General features: G+C 46.1%; 1 protein-coding gene across 1 annotated transcript in view; it reads right to left on the bottom strand.

Annotated features, from left to right (window-relative positions):
• The window catches only part of LOC112239869 (actin filament-associated protein 1), a 146,180-nt gene that overhangs the window by 86,358 nt on the left and 35,028 nt on the right, over positions 1 to 24,794 (bottom strand). The window lies entirely within an intron of this gene.

Here is a 24,794-nt window from a genome sequence, read left to right as displayed (position 1 = left end):
GACAGGTTTACAGCAGGGCAAGTTTACAGAAGGACAGGTTTACAGCAGGACAGGTGGAAGGTTTACAGCAAGACAGGTGACAGGTTTACAGCAGGACAGGTTTACAGCAGGGCAAGTTTACAGAAGGACAGGTTTACAGCAGGACAGGTGGCAGGTTTACAGCAAGACAGGTGACAGGTTTACAGCAGGACAGGTTTACAGCAGGGCAAGTTTACAGAAGGACAGGTTTACAGCAGGGCAGGTTTACAGAAGGACAGGTTTACAGCAGGACAGGTTTACAGCAGGGCAAGTTTACAGAAGGACAGGTTTACAGCAGGGCAGGTTTACAGCAGGACAGGTTTACAGCAGGGCAGGTTTACAGCAGGGCAGGTTTACAGCAGGACAGGTTTACAGCAGGGCAAGTTTACAGCAGGACAGGTGGCAGGTTTACAGCAGGACGGGTTTACAGCAGGGCAAGTTTACAGCAGGGCAGGTTTACAGCAGGAAAGGTTTACAGCAGGGCAAGTTTACAGACAGGACAGGTTTACAGCAGGCAGGTTTACAGCAGGACGGGTTTACAGCAGGGCACAGGTTTACAGCAGGGCAGGTTTACAGCAGGGCAAGTTTACAGCAGGAAAGGTTTACAGCAAGAACGTTTTATGCTGTGCATTATGGTATGTAGTCCCAGATGTGTAGCATTGACACATATGAAACCAAGTCATAGTAGAAACAAGAAAAATGTAAACACAATATTGTAAACAGGGCAGGTTTACAGCAGGACAGGTTTACAGCAGGACGGGTTTACAGCAGGGCAAGTTTACAGCAAGACAGGTGACGGGTTTACAGCAAGAACGTTTTACAGCAGGGCAAGTTTACAGCAGGACGGGTTTACAGCAGGACAGGTTTACAGCAGGGCAAGTTTACAGCAGGGCAAGTTTACAGCAGGGCAGGTTGTGAGACCTGTAGTAGATCCGACGTGGCATTCTTTACAGTTAGTGTATGCTGTGCATTATGGTATGTAGTCCCAGATGCCCCTTAAGTGGGTTAATTACTGTACAGGAAAGTAGTGGAAGGAGGAGTGCTTTTTGAGTTGAGAACAGACTTTAGCTAGTAGGGAAAGGGGGTTGTCTTAAATTGACATCCACATCTTTGGCGCCTGGGAAACAGTGGGTTAACTGCCCTACTCAGGGGCAGAATGACAGATTTTTACCTTTCCAGCTCGGGGATTCGATCCAGAAACCTTTCGGTTACTGGCCCAACCCTCTAACCACTAGGCTACCTGTAGTAAATAACATGACCAATGGGAGGAGTGCTTGTTGAGTTGAGAGCAGACTTCATGAAATAAAATTGCCAATGCAGATTTTAAATTTTTATTTAACTAGTCAAGTCAGTTAAGAACAAATACTTGTTTACAATGACGGCCTACCGGGGAACAGTGGGTTAACTGCTTTGTTCAGGGGAACAGTGGGTTAACTGCTTTGTTCAGGGGAACAGTGGGTTAACTGCCTGTTCAGGGGCAGAACGATATATTTTTACCTTGTCAGCTCGGGATTCGATCCAGCAAACTTTTGGTTACTGCCTCTACACTCTAACCACTAGGCTACCTGCCTCCCCTACACTCTAACCACTAGGCTACCTGCCGCCCCTACACTCTAACCACTAGGATACCTGCCGCCCCTACACTCTAACCACTAGGCAACCTGCCATCCCCTACACTCTAACCACTAGGCAACCTGCCGCCCCTTACACTCTAACCACTAGGCTACCTGCCGCCTGGTTAACACTCTAACCACTAGGCTACCTGCCTCCCCTCACCACTAGGCTACCTGCCGCCCCTACACTCTAACCACTAGGCTACCTGCCGCCCCTCCACTCTAACCACTAGGCTACCTGCCGCCCCTACACTCTAACCACTAGGCTACCTGCCGCCCCTACACTCTAACCACTAGGCTACCTGCCTCCCCTACACTCTAACCACTAGGCTACCTGCCCCCCCTACACTCTAACCACTAGGCTACCTGCCGCCCCTACACTCTAACCACTAGGCTACCTGCCACCCCTACACTCTAACCACTAGGCTACCTGCCTCCCCTACACTCTAACCACTAGGCTACCTGCCTCCCTACACTCTAACCACTAGGCTACCTGCCTCCCCTACACTCTAACCACTAGGCTACCTGCCTCCCCTACACTCTAACCACTAGGCTACCTGCCTGCCCCTACACTCTAACCACTAGGCTACCCTGCCTCCTCTACACTCTAACCACTAGGCTACCTGCCCCCCCTACACTCTAACCACTAGTCTACCTGCCTCCCCTACACTCTAACCACTAGGCTACCTGCCACCCCTACACTCTAACCACTAGGCTACCTGCCTCCCCTACACTCTAACCACTAGGCTACCTGCCACCCCTACACTCTAACCACTAGGCTACCTGCCGCCCCTACACTCTAACCACTAGGCTACCTGCCGCCCCTACACTCTAACCACTAGGCTACCTGCCGCCCCTACACTCTAACCACTAGGCTACCTGCCGCCCCTACACTCTAACCACTAGGCTACCTGCCTCCCCTACACTCTAACCACTAGGCTACCTGCCGCCCCTACACTCTAACCACTAGGCAACCTGCCGCCCTTACACTCTAACCACTAGGCTACCTGCCGCCCCTACACTCTAACCACTAGGCTACCTGCCGCCCCTACACTCTAACCACTAGGCAACCTGCCTCCCCTACACTCTAACCACTAGGCTACCTGCCGCCCCTACACTCTAACCACTAGGCTACCTGCCGCCCCTACTACCTCTAACCACTAGGCTACCTGCCGCCCCATCCACTCTAACCACTAGGCTACCTGCCGCCCCTACACTCTAACCACTAGGCTACCTGCCGCCCCTTACACTCTAACCACTAGGCTACCTGCCGCCCCTACACTCTAACCACTAGGCTACCTGCCTCCCCTACACTCTAACCACTAGGCTACCTGCCGCCCCTACACTCTAACCACTAGGCTACCTGCCGCCCAGCCACTCTAACCACTAGGCTACCTGCCGCCCAGCCACTCTAACCACTAGGCTACCTGCCGCCCCTACACTCTAACCACTAGGCTACCTGCCGCCCCTCCACTCTAACCACTAGGCTACCTGCCGCCCATCCACTCTAACCACTAGGCTACCTGCCTCCCCTACACTCTAACCACTAGGCTACCTGCAGCCCCAACGCTCTAACCACTAGGCTACCTGCCGCCCCTCCACTCTAACCACTAGGCTACCTGCCGCCCATCCACTCTAACCACTAGGCTACCTGCCTCCCCTACACTCTAACCACTAGGCTACCTGCCTCCCCTACACTCTAACCACTAGGCTACCTGCCGCCCCTACACTCTAACCACTAGGCTACCTGCCGCCCCTACACTCTAACCACTAGGCTACCTGCCTCCCCTACACTCTAACCACTAGGCTACCTGCCTCCCTACACACTAACCACTAGGCTACCTGCCGCCCCTACACTCTAACCACTAGGCTACCTGCCTCCCCTACACTCTAACCACTAGGCTACCTGCCGCCCCTACACTCTAACCACTAGGCTACCTGCCTCCCCTACACTCTAACCACTAGGCTACCTGCCTCCCCTACACTCTAACCACTAGGCTACCTGCCGCCCCTACACTCTAACCACTAGGCTACCTGCCGCCCATCCACTCTAACCACTAGGCTACCTGCCTCCCCTACACTCTAACCACTAGGCTACCTGCCGCTCCTGCTTCAGAGAGGAAGCTGAGCTGGAGGGTGATGAAAGATGGACCTGTTTACACCAGTGTTAAAGATGTGGTGCAATGGATGGGAGGTGTGTGGGTGTTGTGTTTCTTTGAATGTGTGTTTGAGGCAGAGAGTGTGTACAAGACAGGAGGATATGCTATAGTGTGACCATGCAAGGTGTCAACCTTTAACCTGAATTGAATGCACAACCTGAAGTGTTTCTGCGCACATGTACACACGTTGTACATTAGCTGTATACTAGTTGTATATTAGTTGTATATTAGTTGTATACTAGTTGTATACTAGTTGTATACTAGTTGTATACTAGCGACGGATTGTATCTCTTGCATCAACTCTTTCTTGGCTGATCTGGGCTTTCTGAAAGTCAGTGTTGATGTCAGTGTTTGGCTGCATGACAACGATAACCTAATGGACACACACACACACACACACACACACACACACACACACACACACACCCACACACACACACACACACACACACTTGTACCACCACTCTTGCACTGCAGCCATGAAACTGTTGTCACTGACACCCTGCTGTCTCCACACTGTCACTATTAAAATATAGGGATTTCCCCATCTCACAACATCTGTCACTATTAAAATATAGGGTTTCCCCATCTCACAACACTGGGTGTTGCTACACATTGTCACTATTAAAATATAGGATTTCCCCATCTCACAACACTGGGTGTTGCTACACATTGTCACTATTAAAATATAGGATTTCCCCATATCACAACACTGGGTGTGGCTCCATCTCTATATACTTCCCTCCACAGTGCTGTGTGTGTGTGTGTGTGTGTGTGTACACGTTTCTACGTGTGTGTGTTGGGGGGTTGGAGTTGAGTGAACTACGTAGTCTATCGACCGGAGTCACATGTCCAGAACACACGTTAGGCTCTATGCAAAACATCCGTGACACAAATAACCTTTTCTCTCCTCCAGATTCATTTATTGAATTAAGGACACAGATCTGGGGATTGTAGCACAACACTGGCCTTGTCCCCAGTCTGTAGACCTCTACGGTCTGTAGCACAACACTGGCCTTGTCCCCAGTCTGTAGACCTCTACGGTCTGTAGCACAACACTGGCCTTATCCCCAGTCTGTAGACCTCTACGGTCTGTAGCACAACACTGGCCTTGTCCCCAGTCTGTAGACCTCTACGGTCTGTAGCACAACACTGGCCTTGTCCCCAGTCTGTAGACCTCTACGGTCTGCAGAGTGGTAAGAACACAGACATGCTGGCTCACACTAACCCTCCACAACCCTGACAAAGAGTCTGTCGTCCTGCAATATGATGACATGACGCTTTCTGGGGGAAAAAGAGAAAAGAAGACATGTTGAGAGAAATAGAGTGAACGATATGTGATGGGTGAGAGAAAGAGATAAGAGGGAACGTAGGAGAAAGCATGTCGGGGAAAGAGAGGGAGAGAAAGAGATGGAACGAAGGAGAAAGCATGTCGGGGATAGAGAGGGAGAGAAAGAGATAGAGGGAACGTAGGAGAAAGCATGTCAGGGATAGAGAGGGAGAGAAAGAGATAGAGGGAACGTAGGAGAAAGCATGTCAGGGATAGAGAGGGAGAGAAAGAGATGGAACGTAGGAGAAAGCATGTCAGGGATAGAGAGGGAGAGAAAGAGATAGAGGGAACGTAGGAGAAAGCATGTCGGGGATAGAGGGAGAGAAAGAGATGGAACGTAGGAGAAAGCATGTCAGGGATAGAGAGGGAGAGAAAGAGATAGAGGGAACGTAGGAGAAAGCATGTCGGGGATAGAGAGGGAGAGAAAGAGATGGAACGTAGGAGAAAGCATGTCAGGGATAGAGAGGGAGAGAAAGAGATAGAGGGAACGTAGGAGAAAGCATGTCAGGGATAGAGAGGGAGAGAAAGAGATGGAACGTAGGAGAAAGCATGTCAGGGAAAGAGAGGGAGAGAAAGAGATGGAACGTAGGAGAAAGCATGTCAGGGATAGAGAGGGAGAGAAAGAGATAGAGGGAACGTAGGAGAAAGCATGTCAGGGATAGAGAGGGAGAGAAAGAGATGGAACGTAGGAGAAAGCATGTCGGGGAAAGAGAGGGAGAGAAAGAGATGGAACGTAGGAGAAAGCATGTCAGGGATAGAGAGGGAGAGAAAGAGATAGAGGGAACGTAGGAGAAAGCATGTCAGGGATAGAGAGGGAGAGAAAGAGATAGAGGGAACGTAGGAGAAAGCATGTCGGGGATAGAGAGGGAGAGAAAGAGATGCAACGTAGGAGAAAGCATGTCAGGGATAGAGAGGGAGAGAAAGAGATGGAACGTAGGAGAAAGCATGTCAGGGATAGAGAGGGAGAGAAAGAGATGGAACGTAGGAGAAAGCATGTCAGGGATAGAGAGGGAGAGAAAGAGATGGAACGTAGGAGAAAGCATGTCAGGGATAGAGAGGGAGAGAAAGAGATGGAACGTAGGAGAAAGCATGTCAGGGATAGAGAGGGAGAGAAAGAGATGGAACATAGGAGAAAGCATGTCGGGGGATAGAGAGGGAGAGAAAGAGATGGAACGTAGGAGAAAGCATGTCGGGGATAGAGAGGGAGAGAAAGAGATAGATGGAACGTAGGAGAAAGCATGTCAGGGATAGAGAGGGAGAGAAAGAGATGGAACGTAGGAGAAAGCATGTCAGGGATAGAGAGGGAGAGAAAGAGATAGAGGGAACGTAGGAGAAAGCATGTCAGGGATAGAGAGGTGTAGAAAGAGATGGAACGTAGGAGAAAGCATGTCAGGGATAGAGAGGGAGAGAAAGAGATGGAACGTAGGAGAAAGCATGTCAGGGATAGAGAGGGAGAGAAAGAGATGGAACGTAGGAGAAAGCATGTCAGGGATAGAGAGGGGAGAAAGAGATAGATGGAACGTAGGAGAAAGCATGTCAGGGATAGAGAGGGAGAGAAAGAGATAGAGGGAACGTAGGAGAAAGCATGTCAGGGATAGAGAGGGAGAGAAAGAGATGGAACGTAGGAGAAAGCATGTCAGGGATAGAGAGGGAGAGAAAGAGATAGAGGGAACGTAGGAGAAAGCATGTCAGGGATAGAGAGGGAGAGAAAGAGATAGAGGGAACGTAGGAGAAACCATGTCAGGGATAGAGAGGGAGAGAAAGAGATGGAACGTAGGAGAAAGCATGTCGGGGATAGAGAGGGAGAGAAAGAGATGGAACGTAGGAGAAAGCATGTCAGGGATAGAGAGGGAGAGAAAGAGATGGAACGTAGGAGAAAGCATGTCAGGGATAGAGAGGGAGAGAAAGAGATAGAGGGAACGTAGGAGAAAGCATGTCGGGGATAGAGAGGGAGAGAAAGAGATGGAACGTAGGAGAAAGCATGTCAGGGATAGAGAGGGAGAGATAGAGGGAACGTAGGAGAAAGCATGTCAGGGATAGAGAGGGAGAGAAAGAGATGGAACGTAGGAGAAAGCATGTCGGGGATAGAGAGGGAGAGAAAGAGATGGAACGTAGGAGAAAGCATGTCAGGGATAGAGAGGGAGAGAAAGAGATGGAACGTAGGAGAAAGCATGTCGGGGATAGAGAGGGAGAGAAAGAGATGGAACGTAGGAGAAAGCATGTCAGGGATAGAGAGGGAGAGAAAGAGATAGATGGAACGTAGGAGAAAGCATGTCAGGGATAGAGAGGGAGAGAAAGAGATGGAACGTAGGAGAAAGCATGTCAGGGATAGAGAGGGAGAGAAAGAGATGGAACGTAGGAGAAAGCATGTCGGGGATAGAGAGGGAGAGAAAGAGATGGAACGTAGGAGAAAGCATGTCAGGGATAGAGAGGGAGAGAAAGAGATAGAGGGAACGTAGGAGAAAGCATGTCAGGGATAGAGAGGGAGAGAAAGAGATAGAGGGAACGTAGGAGAAAGCATGTCGGGGATAGAGAGGGAGAGAAAGAGATGGAACGTAGGAGAAAGCATGTCAGGGATAGAGAGGGAGAGAAAGAGATAGAGGGAACGTAGGAGAAAGCATGTCAGGGATAGAGAGGGAGAGAAAGAGATAGAGGGAACGTAGGAGAAAGCATGTTAGGGATAGAGAGGGAGAGAAAGAGATAGAGGGAACGTAGGAGAAAGCATGTCAGGGATAGAGAGGGAGAGAAAGAGATAGATGGAACGTAGGAGAAAGCATGTCGGGGATAGAGAGGGAGAGAAATAGATGGAACGTAGGAGAAAGCATGTCAGGGATAGAGAGGGAGAGAAAGAGATAGATGGAACGTAGGAGAAAGCATGTCGGGGATAGAGAGGGAGAGAAAGAGATAGAGGGAACGTAGGAGAAAGCATGTCAGGGATAGAGAGGGAGAGAAAGAGATGGAACGTAGGAGAAAGCATGTCAGGGATAGAGAGGGAGAGAAAGAGATGGAACGTAGGAGAAAGCATGTCAGGGATAGAGAGGGAGAGAAAGAGATAGAGGGAACGTAGGAGAAAGCATGTCGGGGATAGAGAGGGAGAGAAAGAGATGGAACGTAGGAGAAAGCATGTCAGGGATAGAGAGGGAGAGAAAGAGATAGAGGGAACGTAGGAGAAAGCATGTCGGGGATAGAGAGGGAGAGAAAGAGATGGAACGTAGGAGAAAGCATGTCAGGGATAGAGAGGGAGAGAAAGAGATGGAACGTAGGAGAAAGCATGTCGGGGATAGAGAGGGAGAGAAAGAGATATCAAATCAAATGTTATATTGGTCACATACACATATTTAGCAGATGTTATTGCGGGTGTAGTGAAATGCTTATGTTCCTAGCTCCAACAGTGCAGTAATATCTAAGAATTAACAACAACACACACACCTAAAAGTTAAATAATGGAATTTAGAAATATCTAAATATTAAGACGAGCAATGTAGAATACAGTACATACTGTACATATGAAGTTAGTAAAACAGTATGTAAACATGACTAAAGTGGCCAGTGATTCCATGGCCATGTACACTATCGTTCAGAAGTTTGGGGTCACTTAGAAATGTCCTGGTTTTTTAAAGAAAAGCACATTTTTTTATCCATTAAAATAACATCAAATTGATCAGAAATACAGTGTAGACATTGTTAATGTTGTAAATGACTATTGTAGCTGGAAACGGCAGATTTTTTATGGAATATCTACATAGGAGTACAGAGGCCCATTATCCGCAACCATCACTCCTGTGTTCCAATGGCACATTGTGTTAGCTAATCCAAGTATATCATTTTAAAAGGCTAATTGATCATTAGAAAACCCTTTTGCAATTATGTTAGCACCACTGACAACTGTTGTTCTGATTAAAGAACCAATAAAACTGGCCTTCTTTAGACTATTTGAGTATCTGGAGCATCAGCATTTGTGGGTTCGATTACAGGCTCAAAATGGCCACAAACAAAGACCTTTCTTCTGAAACTCGTCAGTCTATTCTTGTTCTGAGAAAAGAAGGCTATTCCATGTGAGAAATTGCCAAGAAACTGAAGATCTCATACAACGCTGTGTACTACTCCCTTCACAGAACAGCGCAAACTGTCTCTAACCAGAATAGAAAGAGGAGTGGGAGGCCCCGGTGCACAACTGAGCAGGAGGACAAGTACATTAGAGTGTCTAGTTTGAGAAACAGACGCCTCACAAGTCCTCAACTGGCAGCTTCATTAAATAGTCTCAACGTCAACAGTGAAGAGGCGACTCTTGGATGCTGGCCTTACCAATGTCTACACTGTATTTCTGATCAAATTGATGTTATTTTAATGGACAAAAAAAAGTAGAAAAAAGGGTTTTCTAATGATCAATTAGCCTTTTAAAACAAGAACATTTCTAATTTCTAGAAAACTTCTAATTTCTAACGGTAGTGTATATATGGAAGCAGCCTCTAAGGTGCAGGGTTGAGTTACCGGGTGGTAGCTGTCTAGTGATGGCTATTTAACAGTCTGATGGCCTTGAGATAGAAGCTGTTTTTCAGTCTCTCAGTCCCATCTTTGATGCACCTGTACTGACCTCGCCTTCTGAATGTCTTTGAGGCCAAGCCACATTTTTTCAGCCTCCCGAGGTTGAAGAGGCACTGCTGCTCCTTCTTCACCACACTGTCTGTGTGGGTGGACCAATTCAGATTGTCAGCAATGTGTATGCCGAGGAACTTGTGCTTGCGTGCATGTGTGTATTACGATGAAAGAGTGTGTGTGTGTATTATGATGAAAGAGTGCGTGTGTGTGTGTGTGTGTGGGGGAGGGAAAAGCAGTCAGAGCCCAGTCCATGTAGACTGTGTGTCTTCCCCTAGTTTTAGAAAGGGACTGCTCCTGTTGTAGCTCCTGTGGTGGTCCAGACGCACCTGTCAAAACCTCTTGGCGCACGACCCACCCCCCCACTCCCTCAACAAGAGGGAGGGGGTCTAGGGGCTGAGGGGGATGGGGGTTTGGGCCTCTTGGTAGGGGCAGCGTTAAACAAACACTCCTCCAATGAAACGATTAGGCCCCTGGAGGTGCTGGAGTGATTGCTTCCCGACACAGGCTCCAGACAGACACAGGCTCCAGTCAGACACAGGCTCCAGACAGACACAGGCTCCAGACAGACACAGGCTCCAGAAGACACAGGCTCCAGTCAGACACAGGCTCCAGACAGACACAGGCTCCAGACAGACACAGGCTCCAGTCAGACACAGGCTCCAGACAGACACAGGCTCCAGACAGACACAGGCTCCAGTCAGACACAGGCTCCAGACAGACACAGGCTCCAGACAGACACAGGCTCCAGACAGACACAGGCTCCAGTCAGACACAGGCTCCAGTCAGACACAGGCTCCAGTCAGACACAGGCTCCAGTCAGACACAGGCTCCAGTCAGACACAGGCTCCAGTCAGACACAGACTCCAGACAGACACAGGCTCCAGTCAGACACAGGCTCCAGACAGACACAGACTCCAGTCAGACACAGGCTCCAGTCAGACACAGGCTCCAGTCAGACACAGGCTCCAGTCAGACACAGACACAGGCTCCAGACAGACACAGGCTCCAGACAGACACAGGCTCCAGACAGACACAGGCTCCAGTCAGACACAGACACAGGCTCCAGACAGACACAGGCTCCAGACAGACACAGGCTCCAGACAGACACAGGCTCCAGTCAGACACAGGCTCCAGACAGACACAGGCTCCAGACAGACACAGGCTCCAGTCAGACACAGGCTCCAGTCAGACACAGGCTCCAGACAGACACAGGCTCCAGACAGACACAGGCTCCAGTCAGACACAGGCTCCAGACAGACACAGGCTCCAGACAGACACAGGCTCCAGTCAGACACAGGCTCTAGTCAGACACAGGCTCCAGTCAGACACAGGCTCCAGACAGACACAGGCTCCAGACAGACACAGGCTCCAGTCAGACACAGGCTCCAGACAGACACAGGCTCCAGTCAGACACAGGCTCCAGACAGACACAGGCTCCAGACAGACACAGGCTCCAGTCAGACACAGGCTCCAGTCAGACACAGACTCCAGTTAGAGCTGTAAAGTTGGCCCACTGTGCTATAAGTTTAGATGTCTCTGTATCCATCCAAAATGGCGACCCCCATTGACTTTCTACCATCAGAGTCATCGAGCTTGTTCTGTTGCCTATTGTTCTAGTGTTCCATTCACTATTGTTCTATTCCCTATTGTTCTAGTGTTCTGTTGCCTATTGTTCTAGTGTCCTGTTGCCTATTGTTCTAGTGTCCTGTTGCCTATTGTTCTAGTGTCCTGTTGCCTATTGTTCTATTGTCCTGTTGCCTATTGTTCTAGTGTCCTGTTGCCTATTGTTCTAGTGTCCTGTTGCCTATTGTTCTAGTGTCCTGTTGCCTATTGTTCTATTGTCCTGTTGCCTATTGTTCTAGTGTCCTGTTGCCTATTGTTCTAGTGTCCTGTTGCCTATTGTTCTAGTGTCCTGTTGCCTATTGTTCTAGTGTCCTGTTGCCTATTGTTCTATTGTCCTGTTGCCTATTGTTCTAGTGTCCTGTTGCCTATTGTTCTAGTGTCCTGTTGCCTATTGTTCTAGTGTCCTGTTGCCTATTGTTCTAGTGTCCTGTTGCCTATTGTTCTAGTGTCCTGTTGCCTATTGTTCTAGTGTCCTGTTGCCTATTGTTCTAGTGTCCTGTTGCCTGTTGTTCTAGTGTCCTGTTGCCTATTGTTCTAGTGTCCTGTTGCCTATTGTTCTAGTGTCCTGTTGCCTATTGTCCTGTTGCCTATTGTTCTAGTGTCCTGTTGCCTATTGTTCTAGTGTCCTGTTACCTATTGTTCTAGTGTCCTGTTGCCTATTGTTCTAGTGTCCTGTTGCCTATTGTTCTAGTGTCCTGTTGCCTATTGTTCTAGTGTCCTGTTGCCTATTGTTCTAGTGTCCTGTTGCCTATTGTTCTAGTGTCCTGTTGCCTATTGTTCTAGTGTCCTGTTGCCTATTGTTCTAGTGTCCTGTTGCCTATTGTTCTAGTGTCCTGTTGCCTATTGTTCTATTGTCCTGTTGCCTATTGTTCTAGTGTCCTGTTGCCTATTGTTCTAGTGTCCTGTTGCCTATTGTTCTAGTGTCCTGTTGCCTATTGTTCTAGTGTCCTGTTGCCTATTGTTCTAGTGTTCTATTGCCAGGTGATATTAAAAAAGTCAGGGGTTGCCAGATTCAAAGTAGAAAGAAGAGATTACAAAGATGTCTCCTTTTGAAGTTATTGTCTTTGATTTGGGTGGAATTTGTGCTATCAGAGGAAGAATCGCTTCTCTAGTCCACAGTGAATAAAACAGTTCTAAAAACACTTATCTTCCCAGGGTCAACCCTAACGAAACAGACAATCAAACAGAGTAAAGATAGAACTCAATTTAAATTTACTAGCTTGTTGGCCTCAACTAATCTTCTGTAATCTAGAGGGGCCCTACATAGTAAAATATCTGTTGGCAAAAGTTTAGGGGAGATAGCGTCTTCACAACAACTACTGTACAATACCAAGGTGTTCTTTTTCACATTCAACATTGTCACTCTTACAACAAACCACCTGCTAGCTTGCTGCATCACAATATCGGGCACTGTAATACCAGAGGCAGGATCAAGGCGTGAATGCTTTTTTCTCATCTGTGTTAATCTAAGGGTCTGACAGAGGGGATGGGTTGGGTTGAGGGTAGACAGGATTATTAATTAAGAGAGCCTCCTAATCTGGGTAATGTACCATCATGTGCGGTAACAGTTTGTGTTATGCCATCTCAGTGATTCCCCTGAGCATTTTGGAGCTGTCGCCACCACTAAAATGTATTTTTAAATAAACCGCTTCTGCTGAAAAATATCCTAGGGGAAACACTGCCACTGCCTCCTTTTGATGTGCAACAAGATCTCATAGTTTCCCTTCGAAATGATTGATCCATAATTAGTCTGTGGCATTTTGCATATATTTGTTTGAGGGGGGACAGGGGCTGGATTGAGGTGACAGCTCCTCTGTGTTTGTCTGTTCATATGGCCACGCTCTACAGATGATTCACATCAAGTTAGTGCACTATGACCAACAGGCTCCAGTTATAGTTGCACTACGCAGAAATCCCTCTGACATTTCCTGGTTGCTAAAAACTCTAAATAGTATGCCTAATTTTAGTTTATGTGATAAAATAAGCAATGTGTAATGTAGAGAATCATTGTACCATCTAAACCGCTGAAAAACCCAGAAAATAAACTAAAATCTAAAATCTCCTAAAAAGCCCCTTGGAATCAGGTCACGCTGATTGTGAGAGGTTAGTAGGTCCATTCATTTACGAGAAGTGATTCCCGGGTCCCTATGTCACGCGCACACCATAGAGAGAAGCCTATAGGGTCACCTTCCATGCCAGGAAGTGTGTGTGTATGACAGTGAGGTCAAGCTAATATTAACCTATTGGCACAATGTGCCAGCAGCTAGACTACAGCCAGCCATAATGTGGCTTCAGGTCTGGATGAAGCATCGTTATAAATCATCATTGTAGGAGACAATAGCCCCTTGAAAGCCTGTCTCTATTCCCCTAAGGTAGGGGTGGGCAACTCCAGTCCTCGAGAGCCTGATTAGTGTCACACTTCCCCCATCCCTAGCAAACACAGCTGATTAATCAAATTGCATTCTAAACTGAAGATCACGATCAGGTGATTATTGGAGTCAGGTGTGTTAGCTGGGAATGGAGCAAAACTGTGACACTAATCAGGCCCTCGAGGACTGGATTTGCCCACCCCTGGTCATTGGAGGTATATGATGATTCCTCTGTTTGAAAGGAGGGTGGTATTGCATCATTTGATACCTCCAGATCTGTTATGCTCCGCCTAACTCAGAGTACAACAACATATGTGCACACAAGCCTAAGATCACCATGCACAATGCCAAGTGTTGGCTGGAGGGGTGTAGAGCTCGCAGCCATTGGACACTGGAGCAGTGGAAACACATTATCTGGAGTGATGAATCACGCTTCACCATCGTCGGCAGTCCGACGGACGAATCTGGGTATGGCGGATGCTAGGAGAACGCTACCTGTCCCAATGCATAATGCCAACTGTAAAGTTTGGTGGAGGAGGAATAATAGTCTGTGGCTGTTTTTCATGGTTTGGGCTAGGCCCCTTAGTTCCAGTGAAGGGAAATCTTAACGCGACAGCATACAATGACATTCTAGATGATTCTGTGCTTCCAACTTTGTGGCAAAAGTTTGGGGAAGGCCCTTTCCTGTTTCATCATGACAATGCCCCCGTGCACAAAGCGAGGTTCATACAGAAATGGTTTGTCGAGATCGGTGTGGGAAAACTTGAGTGGCCTCCACAGAGCCCTGACCTCACCCCCATCGAACACCACTGTGATGAATTGGAAGGCCCACTGCGAGCCAGGCCTAATCGCCTACATCAGTGCCCGACCTCACTAATACTCATGGCTGAATGGAAGCAAGTCCCAGCAGAAACGTTCCAACATCTAGTGGAAAGCCTTCCCAGAAGAGTGGAGGCTGTTATAACAGCAAAGCAGGGATGAACTCCAAATGAATTCCCATTATTTTAGAATGAAGTTCGAAGAGCAGGTGTCCACATACTTTTGGTCATGTAGTGTATTATCAGACGACAGACTTCCAAAGGAATTCCATTCAGAACATGCCCTACCCTCTCTATTCACTAAATGGACAATGTATTACAGTCACACACACACACACACACACAAATTGCATCCTATTCACAGACAGGAAGTCTCTTCTGAAAGGGGGAAGATCTCATCAGGTGGGTTAAGTATCACAAATGGAGGAAAATCAACTAGTGTTTTCCACAAGCACATGGATTAGCCAGCTTTTTCTATTTGGCTGGGGGGGGGGTTAAGATTTATTTTAAGAGGTGTTCTCTCAGCTATCTGCAATACAGGAATGACTGAAGAATGAAACAGGTGTTAATCATGACCTTCGCTACACAGGAAACAGCAGTTGACTGGTCCATTGTCAACATGTTGATTTAAATCACTAGACCTAGATCAATGTCTTTCAAAATAACATACAAGTATCGTTAGCTTTTTTAAATAATTCAATCTGTTTTCTTTCATCCTATTTTGGACCAGAGTGAGTCTCTCTCTTCGCTAGCCTACATATTGTTCCTGCTGTGAGGAGGATTCGCTATTTTCATCTACTGTTTTAATAATATATCTGCAGATGATCACTAAAAAGCCTATCAGTATGCAAATTAGGGAGTCAAATGAATAGATCTCTTACCGATGTGATTCGGTACGATACTGAAGAGTCACTCACTTTAACATCACTGTCTGGCAAGGCCTGACGGACTTTATGTCGAAAACACAAACTAGATCTTTAGTTTACTTGTCCGGCTGAGATACCATAGACATAAAACTACGTTGTATGATTTATGAATGGGAAGACTACATGAGATTGACTTTATTCTGTCAGTTCCACACCTTTTATAAACTAGTCAAGCTTGCTGTTCATCAATCAAAGCATAGTAAATAGCCTGTGCGCCACCACTCTGTGGCTGCATATGAAACACGTTAGGGTTCAACGTTAACCTTTGGCCAAAAATCAACTGGCCCGAACAGAATTTCTACTGGCCTGGACATTGTAGTTCTTAAATGCATTGGGGTCATGCAGGGCCTATAGTTTGGCATGTTTTCCCTCTATATTCTGCTATTAGTTATTGTGATATGTATTAAAAAGCTGTATAATATAATTTAACAATCTAAGTCATTACTCTATTCTTTAGAATGGCATTGTATTAATTGCATTCATTTTGAGATTTGAAAATAGGACGCTGCCCCTTTAAGACAAACGTTCCAAAAGAGATATGGACATGGCTACAGTAGGCTAGCCAAGAGGAATGCTAGGTGTCTTTTTGTATCTTTTCTTTGCATACTACTGTATCAACAGTAGCCAGCATACTGCTAGTATGTTCACTATTGAAGGTTTACGCTTGTAAATCACTTTCCCTAAAATAAACAAGCTCATCGAAATAGAATGATGGGTGCTTATTTGTGCTCTAGCGTGTGAGCTGTGTGAAGGCATCAACTCAAGATGTTGTGACTGGTGGGACCATGGTGGTGCTTGAATGAACAGCCAATCATATTGCACAAATACAAATAGCATGACTTTTACGCATGTAGTTTTCAATGGTAGACTGCGACAGAGCAGGTAAATGTTGAACTGGAATGCAAAAATGTGCTGAAAAGTAGACTAGTTTGGTTGAATAGCAACAAAACCGCCCTGTAGTTGTTTAGCAACAAAACCGCCCTGTAGTTGTTTAGCAACAAAACCGCCCTGTAGTTGTTTAGCAACAAAACCGCCCTGTAGTTGTTTACCAACAAAACCGCCCTGTAGTTGTTTAGCAACAAAACCGCCCTGTAGTTGTTTAGCAACAAAACCGCCCTGTAGTTGTTTAGCAACAAAACCGCCCTGTAGTTGTTTAGCAACAAAACCGCCCTGTAGTTGTTTAGCAACAAAACCGCCCTGTGGTTGTTTAGCAACAAAACTGACCTGTGGTCAACTATGGGGCAAAACAGACGGGGTTGACTTAGATTGTTGATAACATAAGCTATATTTCGTCTCCAAAGTTTATAAAAAATATATATAGATTGAATACTTGTTGTCTCTCAAAAACATTGCTACAGTTGTTGGTTAGCTGGCTAGCAAATTTGTTGTCATATTAGCAATGCTATGAAAATCAGTCAAGAACAAGATGAAACTAGCTGAAAGAAGCCACTTACGATTAACCACATGGCAGTTTTTTTTGTAAAAAGCCATCTGGCCTTCCAGAACCACAACAACTCACGGACTTCAAATCAAAATCAAATCTAATGTTATTTGTCGCATGGGTCAAACACAACAGGTGTAGACCTTACAGTGAAATGCTTACTTACAGGCCCTTAACCAACAATGTAGTTTTAAGAGAAATAAAAAAATAAAAGTAACAAATAATTAAAGAGCAGCAGGAAAATAACAATAGTGAGGCTATATACAGGGGGTACCGGAGTCAATGTGTGGGGGCACCGGTTAGATGAGGTAATATGTATATGTAGGTAGAATTAATAAAGTGACTATGCATAGATAACAGCGTAAAAGAGGGCGGGGTGGGCAATGCAAATAGTGCCATTTGATTAGATGTTCAGGAGTCTTATGGCTTGGGGGTAGAAGCTGTTAAGAAGCCTCTTGGACCTAGACTTGGCAATTCGGTACCATTTGCCGTGCAGTAGCAGAGAGAACAGTCTATGACTGCGGTGGCTGGAGTCTTTGACAATTTTTAGGGCCTTCCTCTGACCACCTGGTATAGAGGTCCTGGATTGCAGGAATCTTGGCCCCAGTGATGTACTGGGCCATAAGCACTACCCTCTGTAGTGCCTTGCGGTTGGAGGCCGAGCCGTTGCCATATCAGGCAGTGATGCAACCCGTCAGGATGCTCTCGATGGTGCAGCTGTAAAACCTTTTGAGGATCTGAGGACCCAGGCCAAATCTTTTCAGTCTCCTGCAGGGGAATAGGTTTTGTCGTGCCCTCTTCATGACTATCTTGGTGTGTTTGGACCATGTTAGTTTGTTGGTGATGTGGACAGCAAGGAACTTGAAGCTCTCAATCTGCTCTACTACAGCCCAGTTGATGAGAATGGGGGCGTGCTCAGTCCTCCTTTTCCTGTAGTCATTTAGGCAGGTTACCTTAGTGTTCTTGGGCACAGGGACTACTGTATGGTGGTCTGCTTGAAACATGTTGGTATTACAGACTCAGACAAGGAGAGGTTGAAAATGTCAGTGAAGACACTTGCCAGTGTGTCAGCGCATGCTCAGAGTACACGTCCTGGATATCCGTCTGGCCCTGCGGCCTTGTGAATGTTGACCTGTTTAAAGGTCTTACTCACATCGGTTGCGGAGAGCGTGATTACACAATCGTCCGGAACAGCTGATCCTCTTGTGCATGTTTCAGTGTTACTTACCTCGAAGCGAGCATAGAAGTAGTTTAGCTCGTCTGGTAGGCTTGTGTCACTGGGCAGCGCTCGGCTGTGCTTCCCTTTGTAGTCTGGAGCGGCAGCTCTACCTTTTAGCTCAGTGCGGATGTTGCCTGTAATCCATGGCTTCTGGTTGGGCTATGTACGTACAGTCACTGTGGGGATGACGTCATCAATGCACTTATTGATAAAGCCAGTGACTGATGTGGTGTACTCTTCAATGCCATCGGAAGAATCCCAGAACATATTCCAGTCTGTGATAGAAAAACAGTCCTGTAGCTTAGCATCCGCTTCATCTGATCACTTTTTATTGACCGATTCACCGGTGCTTTTCTTGCTTTAATTGAAGCGTGAGCTTTGTTGTCAGCTAACCTGTGTAGAAATTTGCCTGCAACCACACAACACATACACCCAGGTACTGAGAGGCGGGACAGACAGCAGACTGTCAAATCAGCAGTTTCCTTGTCATCGCTCACTTTGTGATTGACAGGCGCCTGTCCTATCAACAGATCGGCAGAAGTTGCATATTGTTCAATCTAGTAAGAGAGGACTCAGACTTTTCTGACGAGCAAATTGAAAAGTAGCCTAGTTCATTGAAGTGGAAAAAGTACCAGGCTATGACTCTGTAATCGCTGTGTAGCCGACAGCCGGCGCTAGTGGAAAACACTGCTAATGCACCTTTAACCTCTTATTAAGGCACTAGTGCTGAGCTATTAGTGCTTTTTGAGGTCGGTTCGGTTTCGATAACTTTTTTAAATGATTTTTGAATTTTTGAATAGAAATTCCAAAGCCAAAAATAGTGAACGTTCAATTGTCAAAACATAACAAATATTCCATTGTCTCTGTCAGGCCCACATTGAGTAGACATCAATAGAGAAAGTCTCTGTCAGGCCCACATTGAGTAGACATCAATAGAGAAAGTCTCTGTCAGGCCCACATTGAGTAGACATCAATAGAGAAAGTCTCTGTCAGGCCCACATTGAGTAGACATCAATAGAGAAAGTCTCTGTCAGGCCCACATTGAGTAGACATCAATAGAGAAAGTCTCTGTCAGGCCCACATTGAGTAGACATCAATAGAGAAAGTCTCTGTCAGGCCCACATTGAGTAGACATCAATAGAGAAAGTCTCTGTCAGGCCCACATTGAGTAGACATCAATAGAGAAAGTCTCTGTCAGGCCCACATTGAGTAGACATCAATAGAGAAAGTCTCTGTCAGGCCCACATTGAGTAGACATCAATAGAGAAAGTCTCTGTCAGGCCCACATTGAGTAGACATCAATAGAGAAAGTCTCTGTCAGGCCCACATTGAGTAGACATCAATAGAGAAAGTCTCTGTCAGGCCCACATTGAGTAGACATCAATAGAGAAAGTCTCTGTCAGGCCCACATTGAGTAGACATCAATAGAGAAAGTCTCTGTCAGGCCCACATCAGGCCCACATTGAGTAGACATCAATAGAGAAAGTCTCTGTCAGGCCCACATTGAGTAGACATCAATAGAGAAAGTCTCTGTCAGGCCCACATTGAGTAGACATCAATAGAGAAAGTCTCTGTCAGGCCCACATTGAGTAGACATCAATAGAGAAAGTCTCTGTCAAGCCCACATTGAGTAGACATCAATAGAGAAAGTCTCTGTCAGGCCCACATTGAGTAGACATCCATAGAGAAATAGGAAATTACTCTGAAATAATACAATATTTCAGTTCAGTACATATTTTTTTGATGACTATTATGTTTAATTCCTTAAAGTCATCATATTGTATAATATGTAGCCTACGGCAGGTGATCCAATGTCTCGTTATTATTTTTTTCTTATTGTATGTTTGCATATTATATATTTTTTTTTTTTTACTGTCACTTTGTCCTATCGTTGTCTAATATCTTTTCACTTTTGTTTTGAATGTTCTTAATTGGAAAATGCAAAAAAATTAAATAAATAAATAAATAAAAAGTCATCATATCATCTCTGCTCTGCCAGTAGCAGTCAGCCAGCCATCCCATCTAACCTTATCTGCTCATCATACAGTACGACAGGGGCCATCAAACTGATTCCGTCGAGGGCCTTATGTCTTGTTTCTTCCTTTCAATTAAGACCTAGACAACCAGGTGGGAGGAGCTCCTTACTAATCAGTGACCTTAATTCATCAATCAAGTTCAAGGGAGGAGCCGAAAACCAGCAGACACTCTGCCTCCGTGGAATGAGTTGGACACGTGCTGTAATGTCTTTCGTCATCCTATTTATCTAGCCTGCCTAAGTATTCTGCAGAGCTGTCTGACAAAATAACTTTAGTAGTTCTTCAAAGTAGACGAGGCACACTTTCACGAACTGTCTCCGGCCCTCTCGACATTGTGTTGTGTACATTCCTCTCTGTGTGGGCTCTGTGTGTATCTAACCTAACGTAGCAGGCGTAAAAGTGTATCCGTCCAGAGATCTGTATATAATGACGAGATGGTTATGTCTCCGCCCTAACAATGAGAGTCGTTGGGAGTTAAGATAGAGTGTCCCATTGTTAATGTCCAAACGCGGAAGCGGCTTCACAGACTCGCTTTCCATTTCCTCTGAAAACAAACGGAACATCCGGTTGTTGGAGACTCGGTAGAGTCTAGCAGGCGACAAGCTAAGGTCCAAAATAAGCCCATAGAAATGCATGCGTTTTATTCTGGACAGATTTTGGCGAGAGTGAAACCTCTCGTTTCACCTCTTCCTCTCAGGCGCAATGGATTATGGTCATTGTAGTCGATTACCACATTTCTGCGCAGAACTAGGTTGAATATTTGCTTAATGAAAACTACAACTCCCTTCAGCCCAGCATCCCACATAGTTCTTGACTTGATTTCTCTCGTGAATGATTTGATTTCACTCCAGAGAAACTTCTCGTTGGGCTGACAAAAATAACAACAAATGAAACCTACGTCGGTCAATTAGTTGTTTAATAACCAAAAAATAATAACTAAATTGTCAGTTTATCGCTCAATATTTTCTCCATGGAAAAAATAAAAACACAAAGCAGACAAAACTCTTTGACCATGACAAACAAGACCTAAGCACCCAGCTAAGACAATGTAGGAGTGGCTTCGGGAAAAGTCTCTGAATGTCCTTGAGTGGCCCAGCCAGAACCCGGACTTGAACCCGATCGAGCATCTCTGGAAAGACCTGAAAATAGCTGTGCAGCGATGCTCCCCATCCAATCTGCCGATACAGGTGTGCCAAGCTTGTAGCATCATACCCAAGAAGACTCAAGGCTGTAATCATTGCCAAAGGTGTTTCAACAAAGTACTGAGTAAAGGGTCTGAATAATTATGTACTGTACATGTGATTTCATTTAAAAAAATATATATATACATTTGCACCAAAAAATTAAAACCGGTTCTTGCTTTGTCATTATGGGGTATTGTGTGTAGATTGATTAGCCAAAAAATATAATTATACATTTTAGAATAAGGCTGTAAAGTAACAAAATGTGGAAACAATCAAAGGATCTGAATACTTTCCGAATGCCCTGTATGTCATAGTAAATGGTAATGCAATTATCAGCATCCCATCCCAATGTGAAACCTGCCTGACAGCCAATGAAACGCTTTGGAATGTTCTTAGCACAACATCATAGTCTCAATTCACATACGTACAGTACTCATTGTTTTTGCCAGACGATTGCGATGATAGAATAAGTAGTTGGGGTTGAAATACCTTCCTCCTCTATATTGTATTATACATCTCCCTAAGCCCTCTGAATCTGCCCCACCCTCCCCAATGTTCGTAGCCAATCGGATCAAGCCCAGACAGGCAGACAGGCTGGTCTATGCTGGCTATGGTCCGGTAGTTAAACCATCCACCCCTCCCTTCTCCTCCTCCCTCCTTAATTTCACCATCAGGTTGTCATGGAGACATGGCCACTCCCCATGATCTCAATGGGGAGCCAGTTAGTTTATCAGTTAGAGGGCTTTTTCCTAGGATGTCAATAATGCATCTGTTCCTGTCTGTGAGGGGTGGTGTGTGTGTGTGTGTGTGTGGGTGTGTGTGTGTGTGGGTGTCAATTAAAGCCCAATCAGAGCTCATTAAATATGCATGAGCCAGCGGGAGGGGAGACAGGAGGACTAAGGTCAACGGAAGAGGTTATAACCCTGTGTAACATCCCAGATAAAGACGCTATAAAACAACACATTGTACACGACCGCATGGTGATAGAGAGGTTAAATTTGATAGACCGTACTGGGACCGTACTGGGACCACACTGGGACCACAGTCTGAGGGGTGAGAGGGCTGTCATTCGTAGGACTCCATAGCCATCATTTTCAGCCACATTTGAGTTGAGACCGGATCTGTGACCGGCCCAACAGAAACATCACAGACAGACAGACAGGCAGACACTGCGCTCCTGAAGGGGTTGCAAGGAAGTAGCATAGGTCAGTCAACATAGCTAGGTCACTAGCCCAGGGGGCCATATTTCACCAGATGGAAACCCAAGGCTCATGCTCTCCATTACATATCCCCTCTCTATGAGCTCTAACCACATACAGTATCACGAGATGGAGGGAGGGAGAGATGGAGAGAGATGCAGGGAGAGATGGAGAGAGTTGGAGAGAGATGGAGGGAGAGATGGAGAGAGAGTTGGAGAGAGATGCAGGGAGAGATGGAGAGATGGAGAGAGTTGGAGAGAGATAGAGGGAGAGATGGAGAGAGAGTTGGAGAGAGATGGATGGAGATGGAGAGATAGTCGCCTCTGTCAAAATCGTCTCCGTCTCACCTACCGAACACAAATAGCCCCAATGGGTCCTTCTGTCAGGATTCAGAAAGGAGCCTGACAGCTGTCTGCCTGCCTTGCCTGTGGAGGTTGTGTCTGTGTGTTTGGTTGTGTCCAATATCCACACTCACACTCTTCGAAAAAGGGTTCCAAAAGGGATCTTCGACTGTCCCCATACGAGAACCCATTTTGGTTCCAGGCAGAATCCTTTTTGGTTCCAAAATAGTAATTCAAAGGGTTCTCCAATGGGGACAGCCGGAGAAACCTTTTAGGTTCTAGATAACACCTCTTTTTTTCCTAAAAGTGCAGCCATGTACAATCCAAGCCTGACACCTCACCTTTAACCCCTATAAACCTACAAAGGTCACAGAGCCCGGGCTAGGACTTCGAGGGCCTCTATAAAGACTCCTGTCTAGCATTGGTTGTCTATGATGTCATATTTGGCTGAAGATAGAGACTACCCAGTCAAGAGATTATGACCTAAATTGTGGGTGGCGATTGTCATCCAATACTGGACCACTTCTGTAGATGACTTAGAAGTAGAGAGGTAGCAGTGTGTGTGTGTGTGTGTGTGTGTGTGTGTATGTGTGAGAACAGAAGGTCAGTCGGTGAGTTAATTAAACAGCTTGTGTTAAATGTCTGCTCAGGTCTCTTTTATGAGCCACACACACACACACACACACACACACACACTGCACTGGATCAAAGCAGCTGGCAGCCTCGCCGTAGGATATGATGACAATGACATCATAGCTCTCTGTAGTGTGTGTGTGTGTGTGTGTGTGTGTGTGTGTCACTTTCACTGGAATTAGCATGAGCTCATCAGACCCCTACGTCTTGGGGGAGGGGGAGGGGCCACGGATAGTGTGCCACCAGACTACACAGCTGTATACATGTGGACTGGAGTCACGAATACTGAATACCGCCATATGCCATTGCAGTGTGGTTAGTGGAACCACGGGGATTCCTTGTCTAGTGTAACGCTTTGCTGAAATAATGTGACTTGATTTTTCCATCTAGTACAAGAAGAGAGCGACATGTGCAGGAGATGTGAAATCCACAGGGGAAATAAAAGCTGTACCTGCCTCTCACTTTGTGTTGTAGACGTTGTTCCCCAAACAATAGAAGTGGGTTTTCAGTAACACTTCACTGTAGCTGTCCGTATGCATGCATTCATAAAGCCTTTATAAGCTATATAACCACACATAACAGTTGTCGTAAACTGTCATAAGTAGTTTATAATACTTATGAGTCACTTATTATAATACTTATGAAACATTACTAAACCGAATGGAATGATGGGGGTATAACCATGTCATACGCCCTTATAGATTAGGGAAAGGGAAATTAATTTCAGGTGTTATAAAACACTTATAAATGTGCTGCTTTATACCACAGGATGAGTTGAGAGTATCACAAAACGTTACCATTCAAATGATCTCCAAGAAACATGGGCAAATGTGAGCTTCGGCGCTCAACGTCCTTTCCTCCATTTCCACACAACAACAGAAAAATGGTTTAGCACCAACAGCGCTCCATTCATTTTTTGTTTAAACATAACATTTAAATCCCAATCTACTTTTGTGACTATGTACCATTTGTTTTTAAAATAGGCTATCGTAAGAAGCTTCAACATTGCAACAACATGTCGTAGTAGGCTATTAAACAAGGATACCTAATGATATGCGGCTGCTGTGTTAATAAACTACTTGCTCTAGGCCTCCCTAGTGGTGCAGCGGTCTAAGGCACTGCATCGCAGTGTTGCGATGTCACTACAGCCTGGGGTACGATCTGTGTCACAACCGGCCGTGACCGGGAGTCCCATAGGGCAGCACACAATTGATCCATCGTCGTCCGGGCTAGGGGAGGGTTTGGCCCAGCGTCGTCCGGGCTTGGGGAGAGTTTGGCCCAGCGTC

Source organism: Oncorhynchus tshawytscha, linkage group LG15 (genome assembly GCF_018296145.1).
Source record: "Oncorhynchus tshawytscha isolate Ot180627B linkage group LG15, Otsh_v2.0, whole genome shotgun sequence".
NCBI lineage: Eukaryota > Metazoa > Chordata > Actinopteri > Salmoniformes > Salmonidae > Oncorhynchus > Oncorhynchus tshawytscha.
Note: the sequence above shows the minus strand (reverse complement) of the source record. Positions and strands in the feature narration are given on the sequence as shown.